General features: G+C 38.3%; 1 protein-coding gene across 1 annotated transcript in view; it reads left to right on the top strand.

The window, feature by feature from the left end:
* The first annotated feature begins 9,425 nt into the window (after positions 1-9,425).
* syne3 (spectrin repeat containing, nuclear envelope family member 3) overlaps positions 9,426-10,607 on the top strand; it is a 44,184-nt gene continuing 43,002 nt past the window's right edge. Inside the window, exon 1 of the mRNA XM_086160428.1 lies at positions 9,426-9,564. The gene's annotated coding sequence lies outside the window, so the exon portion shown is untranslated. The remainder of the gene's footprint in view (positions 9,565-10,607) is intronic.

Genomic DNA, 10,607 nt, shown 5'->3' with positions numbered 1-10,607 from the left:
GACAGGGCGGTTGAAACCCATTTTATGTTTTGTGTGAGCTCACAAGTAATTTGGGAAATTTAAGCAAATAAAGTAAATCAACCCCAAAACCAAATCTTAGGGTTGATTTTATTTATTTATTTATTTTAATTTAATTGCGCCCCCATGTCACCCCACAAATCATTTCATTCGGGAAACCGTAGCTCTCATAAAATATGTTGTGATGATTGGGTGCATGGGTGTCCTTAAGGTTAGTCTGCTATATTACTAGATATAGTCGGAAGGGACGACACATTAAATATTAATTAAAGCATAACTTTAATATTGATCAAGACATCAGCATTCATTTAACAACTTTTTCACTTGCATTATCTGAGGTACCGCATAATGAATCTCATGAAAACAGATGAACAGCTGCATACTAATTTGTTTTAAGACTATGTTTCGTGCAGTTCGGCCTTCCAGACTCTTTTCACTGACTGACATTGTCGGGATTTACTTCACTTCACATCACAAGTCTTAAAATGCGTATGCTACAAACCCCAGCAGCATATAATGGATTCAATTCAACAAAAGTCACACTTGCAAAGATTGTTTTTCCAGAATTTGTGTGTTTATGAAGATGAATGAAGTTTTGACATTACACAGCAAGATCTTATTGTCCAAAAAAAACTATGGGACTCCTACCCTCAAAATGCATAAAAATGTGACAGATTAACAACATAAATGTTCATTACCTAATATGTCCAATCATCTGGAGCTCTTGTTTGTCAGATTTCATTAGAGAATGGTTTGTACACTCATACAGAAATATAGTATCCATTATTTTACCCGTACAGTTTGGCTGGTATAGCACATGTAACGTGTATCATTACTATATTCTGTCATCAAGCTCATATTTTATTACATATTACTATTTTTTATTGTCAGATTTTCTGGTATATTATGCTCAGAAACCAATGAAAGACTGAAAAGGTGCACAAATGTACGCGTAATGACATCGCAAGATGGGTTAGATAAACAACTAAATAATATGAAATTACAATCTTGGAGCTGTTAAAGGGGAATGAGGAGGTAGAAGGCAGAATAAATACGAGAGACAGCACTGTTTTTGAAATACTGACGGACAGAAATGTCTCTGTAAAAAATAAGTCGATAAACATATCTACATTTAAAAAAAAAGATTAATAAATATTAAATGAAATGTGAGTGTTGTCAGCTCCAAAATCAGTTCTGTTTCCTCCAGGAATTTTTCACTGCTGACTTTTCTTTCTTTCTTTTAATCTGTTTGAGCTCATCAGTTTAAATTCAAAATATGTGAAAATCTTCCTGGTTTAAAAAACAGAAAATGCAACTCTGGGCGGCCCCAACAAATTGTCTCTGCCAAAAAAACAGTGAAATTCCTGAATCCAAAACTTCAATGAGTTGGCTGCATGGTTTGGGCCATTTTGATTGGAAGTGTAGAATCCAAACATCTAACACTCAATTGATCTGAGAAAGACATGAATGATGGAAAAGTAATATATGGGCTTTCCAAACTGAAATGTATTTCTTTGAGATGATTAACTGAAAAATAACGTCATCATATACGATTTTTACACTATTTTGACAAGCTTTCTTTTTGAAGTGTTTGGTGCAGAGATTAGCATTCCTGCCTCAGAACAAGAAGGTTCCAGGTTCTCTGTGGGTTCCTCTCACAGGCACAAAACAAGCAGAACGTTAACTGGTGACTCTAAATCAGTGGTCCTCAAACTACAGTTCAGGGGCTGGATATGGTCCACCTCCACATTTTGCCCGGCCCCTGAACGATACCAGAAATGTATTATGATTTTTTTTTTTCATTTTGGCCACATAATGGTGGCTTGTACATGCATAGAACGTAACGTTCTATTTCGCCCTTCTGCAGTCTGTGCCTTATCTGAAACCCCTCCCTCAAAAAAAAAACTAGGGACACACCCCAATGGCGTAAAGATTAGGTAAGAGAAAAATAGATTAAGAGTGCAAGGTATTTAACCTGCAGTGAACAAATGATTATCATTTTGTTATATTCAAAGAAAAGGCTGTTTGTCTCATCTGTCGAGGGATGAGACAAAGACATTATTCATTAATAATGTTATTATTTATTTTCAATTTTTTTTTTCCTGTCAAGATCCCAGAAAGGGTTCATTTTTGGTTATGTGCGGCTTTCTGGAAAACAATAAATGTTTACATTTAGACGCCTATGCGATCGTCTTTTTATTACAAACTGGCCCGCCCCCTGTCAGAGGAGGGAAAATTTATCTGGCCCTCGCAGGAAAAAGTTTGAGGACCCCTTCTCTAAATGGTCAATAAGTGTGAATGATTGTGTGTGTGTGTGTGTGTGTGTGTGTGTGTGTGTGTGTGTGTGTGGTAATCTTATGATCTACAGATGATGGTTCCCAGGGTGTTTCCTGCCTCTTCCCAATATCATGAGAGGATTGGTTCCTACCTCCATGTGACTTTCTTTGCAGCATCAGCAATGCAGTTAATGACTAAATTAAAATTTTGAAACTTAAATTAAAGCGATCCTCAATTACCAAGATATTATTGTCCTATTTGATCAATATTTTTTACCAGCTACATAAAAATCTTTCAACGTATCTTAGGCTGTACAAAATTGTAGATTGGCATTGTTGATTAAGTTGCTACACTGTCCGGGTGGTGACGTCAAAAGATTGGCATAATGATTCCAAATAAGCTTCAAAATTATACTTAAAAGCAGTGAAAGTTAACACTAGCGGAGAGCCAAAGTTAACAAGAGCAACCTCCATATGTCATCAGTGAAATAATGGCAGCGCCCTTGGGTTAAAATATGGGTTATAAACTGCGATTTTTAATTGGAATAGTAATTCTTCATGTTTCTTTAACAGCACATTCTAGTATGAGACCAACAGAAAAGCATATTTATGACTATTTGTCTTCCCAGACAGGGTTCTCGTAAGACCTTGTGACGCCAAAATTTGCCAATCAACAACAACAAACATAAACAAATTATGCTGGTTTCGAAAAAGGTCGAGAAACAAAATAGTTTTAGTGTTGGGAGTTCTATTCAATATTTTCAGACAAATACCCTGTGGATTTACAGCGTCCCAACCACCTCTTTTCACCATCATCAACATATAAAAGATGTTTTCAAATGTATAATTGAAAATGGATCAAACTTGTAATGGTTGCAATTTGACTTTGAATGTTTGCTATTCACTTATTTGCCTAAACATTTTTTTTTTTCCCGCACCAACTGCTGTGTTGCCTAAAATGAAAAGTCTAGGAGTTTAAAAAAAAGGTAACAATCAAGATAACAGTCAGTTACTCTACATAACATAAAGTAATTCCCTTTCTTGCCCTTGTAGAGAGAATGAACATGTCCAAATAAATTGCTTGAGACTTTTTTTTCAATTAATCTTAAAAAAGAGTTAAGATAGAAAATTAGGAATTCAAATCAATTACATTGACACCTAAAAATGTAATTACACTTGACATTTGTGCGGTGCATTCATCTTTCAAACTTAAAGACAAGTCATAAAAGAGAGGAATCATACACGTTTTTTTTATTCAACAATTATACACTAATTTAACAGTGAATGGTTCGCATTCATCAAATCTATTTTCTCAACAGCTTTTTCTGAAATGTAATGCCTGACAACATACAGTCTGCCAATAGAAATGTTCTCGAGAATGCCATTTCCTGATCAAACCTTTAATACCAGTCACAGTCTGGCTTTAATCGCAGGTACAATTCGATCTGGTACAGTATTACATGAATTTTTTTTCCCCTTCATCAGCTAATTTTGAACAGCATGATCAATCTTGCTGCTCCCAGTTGGCTCCTCCAAGGATTGAGGGAAGTTTTGCAAGCCTCCTTTCAAGTTATGTTATTGGATTTAAATTATTAATCAATGCAATTGAATTTCCAGTAAAGAAACTGCAACCCAGCCTGACTGTCAGCTGCATAAATTTCTCACGAGAGGTGCAGAAGTTTGAAAGTTAGGAAGAGATATGTCACCTTCTTCTTACTCTATTTGAGCTCTCTCAGCACCATGGATGTGAGTGTGACAACGACATCCAAGCATTATTTAGGGCCACACAGCAATTAAAAAAAATGACCAGCAATGCAATAATAGGAAAAACAGGCAATAACATGCCAAAACAGGAAGAGTAACTGCAGTCACATTTGGATCTCAAAATTAAGAACATTAGAATTCTTCAATATATACAAAACAAAAATCAGATAAAAGCAAGAAGATTAGGTTCATAATTAATTACATACACGACAAAAATCAGACAACAATGAACAAATCACATTTTAATACTGAAATAACCACTGTGACAACAAAAAATCATTAGCAACTCCAAAGCAAACAGCATCACTATAAAATACCGCCTTGGTCACCAAGTTTACTGGTTGTGAGCCTGGTCTATTTCACAAATTTTCTATTAATAATTTCTGATCAGCCTCAGGGTGGATGCTAAACTCAAAGGAAATGTTCCTCATTCTCTGACTGTTTATTTATCATACTTAGAATGCGCCGCTGGTACACAAACCCACCCGTCTGAGATATATTCTACTGTCTGAGACAGGTGACAGGAGGTTTAAAGCGGAAGCTCATCGAGAAAGTTTGGCCTCTATGGGCTTAGTATATTATTTGGCCACTCTTATTTATATAGCGAAGTCATGCATTGCAATAAATCATATTATAATAATAAAGTGTCCTAATAAAGCCAAGATTCATATCACTTTTTAACAATGGCTTGAAACAGATACAACAGCACTTGTATGGTGAGAAGCACCCAAGAGGTTTTGTTTCCTCATTAGATGTTTCAAGGGACTCGAGGAAAGCCTTGCCATTTGACAATGAGATTTTCCTGTACTAATTTCAGAATTCCACCACTTGCACCCACATGGCATGGAAGGTGATGGCAAAACAGTCCACCAAGCAAGAACACCACCAACTCCAGGACCAAATGGACCCAAGAACCGGCTTCAGGGAAAGCTGAAAGTCTAGCCCTTGCAATCCGGCCTTCTTCCCAGAATACTGTGGCCTCTTGCAGTAATGAGCTCCCTATCTCTACGGTGGAGAAGTTGTAAAGAGCAGTCACTGGTTACATGAAGAGGTGGCTTGGAGTTCCTTGACTCCTTACCACCATAGGCCTCAAGTTGCTATCTAGTCTCATAGAGGAATTCAAGTGCATGGAAATAAGACACATGATGAGAATCCAGAGATTTAGTGGTTTGGAAAAATTTGCCAATATTAAAAATCCCGCTTCCCTCCCTCTCAAACCTGGGGCACCTGTGAAGTTGGTGGGTTCAAAGTTCATCTGGCCTTGCATTCGTAAGGATGTCAAGGAGTGGGTGGCTGAATGTGTGGAGTGCCACTAAGATCCACCAGCACGTTCGAGCGCCCTCGAGCCATTTCCGACTCCGCTTTGACCTTGTCAATGTCGACCTGGTGGGCCATGTATCTCCTTCAGAGGTTTTACACACCTGCTCACCATGGTTGATCTAACCACCGGGTGGCCAGAGGTTGTCCCGCAGTCCTCCACAACGACCTTGGTTGTGTTACTGGCGTTTATTTCTTCCTGGATTGCCCGTTTTGGCACCCAGTCAGACATCACTTCAGACAGACGTCCACAGTTTGTGTCGGCGCTCTGGTCGGCACTGGCTTGATCACGGGGGTGAAGGTACACCGTACCAGGGCATGCCAGCCTCAGGCTAACGGCTTGTACGAATGGTTCCACCAGTCCCTCAAGGCAGTGCTGAGGGCTGCACTCTCAGATGGCAACTGGGCAGACCATTTACCGTGGGTTACGCTGAGTTCATCTCCTGAAAACGACCTCAACGCATCACCTGGTTTGGGTTCCTGGCCCCATTCAACACTGTTTTCCATGGTCTTTTGTGCCTACAGAGCTAATGTCAGCTCAGTTTGTGTTTGGGAGACGTAACGTTCACCACTCACATGCTGGAGCTGGAAAAGCTTTGCATGAAATTATGTCACAAGCAGGTGCATCAACACTATATAAGAAAAAAGTAGGCCTTCAGCCAGTAAGATAAGATTATATAACAGCTAGCCTTTTCTAACTGATAGCCGATTACGTGATTGAAACATGACAAAATATTTATTTTTGTATTTAAGTTCAGATATAATTTTTTGGTTATCTGGTAATCATGTGGTAGTGATGGGTATTCAGGCTGTAGCAGAATCAGCTTCTACTTATTTCTAAAGTCATTAACTACTTCCCTCGCTTTAGATACTACATGTAATTTGATGTAAGAAAATTGGGTTAATATATATCAAGAGATTTGTATTGCAAGATGAATATTTTTCATCTCTGCAGAAATTGACACTAAATGAATGCTTATGACCTTGACTCAGAATATTAACAGTTGTGATTATTGTGTCTGAGCTAAAACACTGGCCCCCCGATCCATGCTGAAAACACACAGAGATTGTCAGACAACAAATTAAAAGTTTATTTTACCGGTAATTAAAAGTTTTTGGATTAAAATCACATCTTGATTTACACTGAGGATATGTAAGAATCACAACATCGTCTTATTGAAATGAATGGTATGTAATTATCAGGCCTCTTATCAAGGAAATGTCATTTTAATTGGAATCTCCATTATCCACTTTTGCACAACCAATAATTATTCAAAATATATTTAATTTAATTTTTTTTTCCCTTTTTTTGTTGCTGTGACATCCATGTGCCTCAGGGAGGGATGATAAGTCTCCTGCCGATTTATCATCCAAGCACTACAAAGCTCCTTCTTGTTATAAAAGTTCACCAAAGCCCTGCCTCCCTTTTAAAATATCAGTTCAGTTTTATTTGGGCATTAGGAAGTCACAATGTATAGTTCATGTGAGAAGTGTTGGTACAATCTAAAACGTGCACTTAGTACTTATCAGTTTATGACAAGATTCCCCCAATAAAACCAACAACATGTCATATGCCTTTCAAAATATCTATAGCTGTTACCTATTCTATTCAATCGTGAAATAGCAATGGCAAAAAAGTGAATCACTACAAGTCTTTTTTATGACATCAGATTAACTTAAAGTTTCAGCTGCCTGTTAAACTGAAGATTTTCCAATAGTGGGTAACTTCTTTGCAATTCATGAGAGCATTTGTCCAATCTAAAGGATTTATATCTGCTGGTGTTTGGCCATGCAGATGCTCTTTTATATTGCAATGTTTTGAAACCTTCCAGATGTTTTTCATTTTGTTTTGTCTTCTGGAAATGTGTTAAAGGCTGAATGATTTTTGAGTTATTGACAGTAATACAGGCAGTGCTCAGTGAGAGAGAGCAAGAGAGATGCTGCTGACGGCTTTTTTCAGTAGAACATCTCACCTACGCGCGACTGCTTTATCATACATTTATTTGCTACTGCAGTTGGGGCAAAAGGGAGGCTCAGTTTACAATATAGGAAGTTATCACAAGACAAATATATGAGGTTTGTTGGAGGCAGATAGATGCAATTACAAATAAATAAATGAAAAGATAAACGTCTACTGCTGAATTCAGTATTCATAATGCATGATGATAAACAACATAAAAGTGGAAGAACTGGGATTTAAGTTTCATGGTAAACAAAAAGAGACATAATAAAAAGATGGAAGGAAATCATCTGGGCAGGCCCAAGAAGAAGAGAAACATTGATTAACAATTTTCATAACAAACAAGGTATTCATTATTAATGTACGTGCATTGTAATTTTTTGCTTGGACATATTTTACTTGTATCTTGAGAGTTTCATCTTGAGACAAGTAATAGATAAATGCAACTAAGGTGCAGCTTCACAGCAAGGCGTTGCTAGAGGCATCCCACAGAATACATCAAAAATGATTGAGGAAGATAATGAATGGTACTGTAGTGAGTCATGAATGTTGGGGTTTATGATGATGCTTGTTTTCTGTTTGGGGGTTGCTGGGAATTATGTGGGTGTGCTTTAGGGTGCAATGAATGCTGTTTTTTTTTTTTTTTTTATCTGGAATTAAGCGGGAGCAGTTAGTTGTTTTGCAGGCTTGTGTTGTGTGACTGTGGCCAACAAATGCTATTGCTCATTAAACAGATGTTTTACAATCAAGTGTTTCCCTGACTAGTACGCTACAGAATGTCTATGCATTTTACTCAACTTTCAGTTTAAATTCATATTTATTCCTATCAAAGCCTAGTAAACCTAACCATAATTGACCATTGGCAGCACAGCACTGGTTTATCATTAAATATGGATTGGTGTCAGTGACTGATATTTATTCAAATATCAACTTTCATCGTACTGTTTTCTAAATGGTGATTCAGAAATGTCCATCTCTCTGGATTTGTACAATGTGGCCTGCTGCTGTTATTGTACCAACAGTACCATCAGTTAAGTGCTGTAGCATTTTAGTCAAAGAAACACCCAGGTGATGGAAAAACATCTGTTTAATGAGGAATAGTTGTTGTTGGCCACAGCCCCGCCACACGAGCCTGTCATACAACTCACTGTTTCCACTTAATTCCAGGTAAAAAAAAACAGAATTCATTGCAACCAAAACCACACATAATGTAATTCCCAGCAACCCCAAGTCACACAGAAAACAAGCATCAACATAAACCCCAACATTCGTGACTCGCTACAGCACCATCAGAAATCAGTATAAAATAGAGTTTACATTGGGAAAATCGCCCTGAATGAGTGAGTGAATGATTGTCTGTCTCTGTATATGACCCTGCAATTGACTGGCGAACCAGTCCAAGGTGTACTTCTCTTGCACGATGACAGCTAGGATAGGCTCGAGCATCCCTGAAAACCCTGAGTCCAGAATAAGCTGCAGAAGATGGATGGATGGAGGGATGGATGGATGGAGGGATGGATGGGAGAAAGGTTGCTGAGCTTGATCTAGATTCATGAATATCATGGGTCTTTCTGAATTTGACATGATCTTGATTATTTTGGGACCCTTTAACTCATGTTCCTTTGTAGTGGTGATATGTCTTGGGAGAAGCAAACATGACTCGTGTGTTCTTGTCAAAATCTTCTTATCATGGCAACTGGACTTGAAGAAATACAAGTCCTGTTGCCATGAAGAATGGCCAATGACAAGGATTACTGAGAATCTCCGGAGACATGACTTGTTTTTGTTTTTTGAATTTTGTTTGTTTTGTTTTGTCTTCCAAAAGTTACTGTCACTATTATCCACCCCATGACAAGGAAATCGCTATATAGCAAAACAAATGGACAGATACACTGCAAATGTGACCTTTTCTCATTTTAAAACAATAACCTGCTACAGAATTCTGGCACAGATGATTTAAATTGTCAATTTAGTTTTCGTTTATTTTGCCAAAACGCCATTTCTTTTTGAAACAAATATAATAAAGCGATGTTTATAAAAAAAAAGAGGAACCCCGTTGTTACAGGGACGGGAGTTTTACGAAAGTTCCGTGAAGGCATCATGACTGCGGAGTCCCGCCTGTCCTGGCGGCCTGATCTTACTTCCTCTTGCCTACCTAACTTCACTGCACGCACCACAGCAGGACACCGGCTTCTACAACAGCCACTGTCAACTGATGAGCACAAATACGTGAGTGTTTTACCCTTATAAATCCACCGTGACTGCGCACCTTTGTTATGCTAGCACGTTGACAGATTATAACCGGCCCATATTTAGCTAAAACACAACGCGGATATCCCTTTCTCTTCCAAGTACATGTGTGACTCAGTAGATTACCGGACTAAAATAAGATCGGCAGAATCATGAGTTTGTGTTGTTGAGCAAGTGAGCAACGCCGTAACCGAGCCGTCATTTTTCACGGCTAAGTTAGCGTCGTCATTATCAGGCTAAAGTTATGTTTATTTGCACTCACAAGTATAACTCACGTCGAAACAAAATGGGCAACGCAAGCGGGCACAAAGCACAGCAACCATGACAAGTCATTCACTTGCAGGCTAAATGGATGAAAGCTAATGTTAATGCCAGTTTAGCGCACAAGCTGTCAAAGTAATGGAGGCGGGGCTTCGCGTCGATTGACCAATCACAGTTTAGTGCATTTCCTCGTGTCCGCCAATCCGCGCCAGAGCCGCCATGACGAATGTTAACCGCCTTCTCTTGTTTACAAGCGAGGTAAAAACAGTACTTGGAGAGTATGTTTAGAGTGAGGCGAAAGTTGTGACAAGGAGAAAGGGAACTTAAGAGCTCATCTGAAGAAAAAGCCTCAAATGAGTTGTTGAACACGGGCGGAGTCAAATGGCGGACGTGATGACTGTGCTTTGCCACAAGCAATTAAATGTAATTAAAAACACGTTTGTTTAACTGCAATGATAAAATGCTTTGTATGTTTTCTATGCTCAGGGAGGCCCTGGGATGGGAGTAAAACCTACATTACAGAATTCAGTGGTATAAGTATTTGCAATAGATATACTAGTACTAGTAAAGAATTTTGTTGATATTCAAAATATTTATACAGCACGAAGGTTTTAGAAATGAAAAATGCAGAGGTATTTGTCAGCTTTCTATGAGAAAAGTAGGGCCTGAGCATTGATATTGGACTTTGAGACCAGAACAGACAGTCTTTGGCTGAAGGAATGTTGTGGTGGGAGAAATTAGTCATTCAGGAAAATTGCCCA

Source organism: Fistularia commersonii, chromosome 15, assembly GCF_037954325.1.
Source record: "Fistularia commersonii isolate RoL2024-O1a breed Wild chromosome 15, RoL_Fcom_v1.0, whole genome shotgun sequence".
Classification (NCBI taxonomy): Eukaryota; Metazoa; Chordata; class Actinopteri; order Syngnathiformes; family Fistulariidae; genus Fistularia; species Fistularia commersonii.
Note: the sequence above shows the minus strand (reverse complement) of the source record. Positions and strands in the feature narration are given on the sequence as shown.